Here is a 4,619-nt window from a genome sequence, read left to right as displayed (position 1 = left end):
GCGCCCGCGGGCCACGCAAAACGGCTCGGCGGGCCGCATTTGGCCCGCGGGCCTTGAGTTTGACACCTATGCTCTACATAATAAAACACATACGTATATCCAGTGACCCAAGGCCATACGTCCAGAAATCACCTGAGTGAAATTTTTACAGGAGCGAGTCGAGGATCACCATACAGAGAAGAGGACGGAGTCCACTGAGACTCCACTGAAACCTAGACCTAGACCTGCAGGGTTAGCAGGACCCCGGTAAAACCCCAGTCAGCCCTGTTCCCAGGCTGTTCAACTTTTGGGTAAGGTTGGGATATAAAGTGTTCATGAAGAGTTTTTTTTTGTCCCTAAGGAGAGATCCACCTTCTTTAACATAACCTCATCGTCCTCATCGTCACCGAGCATGTGCGAAGGAGAAAGGGCCAGAACATGACAGCAGTGACTGACACACACACACACACACAGGTCATGTTTCTCTGCATGCTGGGCTGTTCAGCTATTGTACAATCCGTGTTGTGTGTATGTGTGAGAGAAACATTTGGCAGCTGGCTCTTGAAATAATCATGTGCTGAAGGTTTAAGAGGGTCCACGCCCTACACGCACACACACACACACACACACACACATGCTCATCTGTTAGCCATTAGCAACCAGTCAGTGACAACACAATCACATGGGCGGGCCTCAGTTTGCTCACACACCATAGCATATCATTCACATGATGTATGGATGGTGCGTGTGCGTGCGTGTGTGGGTCTTACCTTGGTCCATATTGGTGATTTCTGGGGGATTTCCAGTCTGTGTTTTCTTAACACTTGAAGTTGTGTTTTTCTTGCTCTAGCTGTTAACACAAATGAACAAATTCCTGGCTTTAGAAACAACTGTTAATTAACCACCATCAAGTCAATTCTTTAAATCAGAAACATACAAACAAACAAACCTCTGCTGGACCGGGCTCCCGCTCCACATTAGCAGCTGTCTGTTACACTGGGTCTGTAGCTGTGGGAGTTCAATGTCCACATTGGCTTCTATAACACACAAACTGACATGAACTTTGCTGTACTGAATATTACATGAGGCTAAACAATTACAGCACAATTTAACCTCCATGTGAAAAAGTGTTAGCCAAGAGCAGGGGTGTCAAACATACAGCTCGCGGGCCAAAGCTGGACCGCTGGGGGGGTTCAATCTGGCCGGCTTGATGAATTCTGAAGGTGAAAAAAAATTGGTCAAATGACATCTAATTATTTGCATGATGCAAATATAAAGTTATTTATAGGTGATTATGTTATGATTGTACTGGTCCGGCCCACTTGACATCTAATTAGGCTGTACACCCCCTGCCTTGGAGGTAAACAAAAATAACAGCAAATTACAATTAAGATAAACGATAGCCAAACGTTAGCAAAAATACAAAGCAATGGTTCAACAGTAAGCCCAGAGGTATTTAAAAAATAAATAAAATGGAACTAAGAAAATACCACACATACCGCAGTTTGTCCACAACAAGTAACTGGCAACACAACAGACATCAACACAACAGACATCAACACAACAAACATCAACAGGATCAGTTGTTATTGCTTCACTTGTATTTTCTACTCATCTGGACTTATTAACATTTGTTTGTTGTTATTTTTTTTTGTTTGTTACAGTAAATAATGTGTATTCATCATCACTGATTTGAATCACTTTAAAGCAGTGGTTCTCAATTATTTTCTGTCATGCCCCCCCTTTGAGGACAGAAATGTTTTTGAACGAATTGAAACACCAATGGGAACCTGCTAACATGTATATTTCTATCTATACAAACCACTGTATGAGTTGCTGCCACCTAGTGACTGGAGGCTTGTTATCATTCAAGCATTACAGCAGTGGTACACTTATGTCCATCCTGCTATATTCCATTAGAATATGGCACGCTGGACCCCCCCCGGCACCTCACCATGCCACCCCAGGGGGGCCCGCCCCACTGTTTGAGAAGTACTGGTTCAAAAGAAATAACACGACAATTTGTTGCTTCAGTCAAGTTTGAATCCACGAAGTCGAGAAAAGCCATAAAAGACTAACCTAAAACACTTTCAAATGCATTTCATGTGTTAAAGTCTGTGTTTATTGCAGAGGGTGTTAATGTTTTGTCTATCTGAGCCAGTGGGCCTCGTCCTGAAATCAATCTCTGGACTGGTCTGTTTGTGTTTCTGTGATTCTTCTCCTCTGGAGTATGTGGAAACACAACTGACAGTGTTTCATCCGTTGTTTTTTGTTCTGCAGCTCTGATTTCACTTAGTCAGGAGTCGGATCACTGGCATAATAAAAAACAATTAGTCACTTCCCGTGAAGATGAAGGATGGAGGATGGAAAAGTAAGTCTGTTATCTCCTTCAAGAACTTGTTTTACCATATTTGATTCTAAGGCTACGCATCTGACTCAACAGCAACAGTTTGTACTATATTGAACCTATAATTTCTAGAGTTTCTTGAGTCTTTCCAGCTCCACCAGTGTCATCCTAGTAAGGCTGAAACTAAGTGCTGAGCCAGGTTTTTTTTTTTTTTGCTGGACTTCTTCAGAATTCCTTCTGAAATCAAACTAGCTGCCGGCTGCATCTAATTATTTCATGGACACAACTCTGAGGAACTACAAATCAAAAATACCAAGCTTTCTTTTTTGTTTGCTCCTTCCATGTCTTTGACCTGATAAATCTTAGTAGAAACTTGGAAAAGCGTTATCAGCAACTGAAAAGTTCCACACTTTTTCAGGTTGGGAGTTACTTTTTAAATGACCGGGGTAAAGTGATCTACCTACACTGAAAACTATAAATATATATTTACTACTTTGATTAAATGGCTGTAGTTGTATGACTCAATACTTCTATGGTCCTTACTTTAGCCCTGGTGATTAGCATCTTAAAATAGAATTCAATCATTAGCATCTTAAAATAGAATTAAATCTTTTTAATTTTTTTTTGTTTCTTTAGTTAAATGTAATTGCTCAGTACCTACCACACAGGTCTACTGGTAGATCCTGATCTACTGGGCACCCCTGCTCTAGAACTAATGACTTGTATACGAGTATGGAGAACAGTACTAAATTTAAAAAAACTAAAGAAACTGCATTGACAGTATGTGATAAAATTAATGAACAGACAAACAAAGACAAATTATTTGCAGTAAATAAATTAGTATTAATAATTATAGTTTTCAGAAAAAAACCCACCTGATGATCTCTCACGGCACAATCTTTGATATATTTCCTAACCAATTAAAAGATGGGTGACACTTATGTAACTTAGGTAATATATAATATTGTATACTGTAAAATATGTAATTAATATTGCAATAGATAGTTAGATATACAGTAATATGCTGTCTGTATGATGTCTTATATGCACTTATTAAGCTCTGTTGCAAAACCTTAGTAACGTGGTCAAAACGTCTCTAATAAAAAGATAATAATGGATGGATGGAAAGATAGATAGATAGATAGATGGATGGATGGATGGATGGATGGATAGGTGGATGGGTGGATGGATGGATGGATAGGTGGATGGGGGGATGGGTGGATGGATGGATGGATGGATAGATGGATGGATGGATGGATGGATGGAAAGATAGATAGATAGACAGACAGATGGATGGATGGATGGAAAGATAGATGGATGGATGGGGAGATAGATAGATAGATAGATGGATGGATGGATGGGGGGATGGGTGGATGGATGGATGGATGGATAGATGGATAGATAGATGGATGGATGGATGGATGGATAGGTGGGTGGGTGGATGGATGGATGGATGAAAAGATAGAGAGAGACAGATGGATGGATGGAAAGATGGCTAGATAGATAGATAGATGGATGGATGGATGGATGGATGGATAGGTGGGTGGGTGGATGGATGGATGGATGGATAGATGGATAGATAGATGGATGGATGGATGGATGGATGGATGGATAGGTGGGTGGGTGGATGGATGGATGGATGGATAGATGGATGGATGGATGGATGGATGGAAAGATAGATGGATGGATGGAAAGATAGATGGATGGATGGAAAGATAGATGGATGGATGGAAAGATAGATGGATGGATGGAGAGATAGATGACACATTTACCTGAACCTAGGAGACTGTCTTAATCTCCAACTTCACCTTGACAAAGCTCTGGTTGTCAACCAATTTTTAGCAGTTTTTTTTTTTCTCACTTACAGAAACAGAATATTTCATATTTGACCTCCTCCAGTCCCAGCTGCAGTTTTATCTCCTCTTCCTGTGTCTCAGTGTAACGTCATCTGCCCAGATCCCCTCCTGGGCCGTGTCACAGTGTCTAATATCACTGCTGTGACTCCGCCCACTCTTTATTGATCACAGATTTATGACTTCTTATCTTGGCTGCTGTTCCAAACTGTTGTCAAGCAACATCAAAAACAACAATGTCCAGTTGGAAGAACATTAAATTCCCTTTATAAAAATCTATCCTTCTGGATTTTATGGATGAAATCAGCTAATTAAATTTTTTTAAAATATTTTTTTAAATATAAATTTGATTAACTGCATCATCATTCCATTGTTTTTGTCTTAAGTTTAATTGAACGGATTTAAAAAAAATTCATAAAGTTTGATCCCTTTCCTACTAG

This window comes from Cynoglossus semilaevis, chromosome 10, assembly GCF_000523025.1.
Source record: "Cynoglossus semilaevis isolate Cse_v1.0 chromosome 10, Cse_v1.0, whole genome shotgun sequence".
Lineage (NCBI taxonomy): Eukaryota > Metazoa > Chordata > Actinopteri > Pleuronectiformes > Cynoglossidae > Cynoglossus > Cynoglossus semilaevis.
This window is presented reverse-complemented; position numbering follows the sequence as displayed.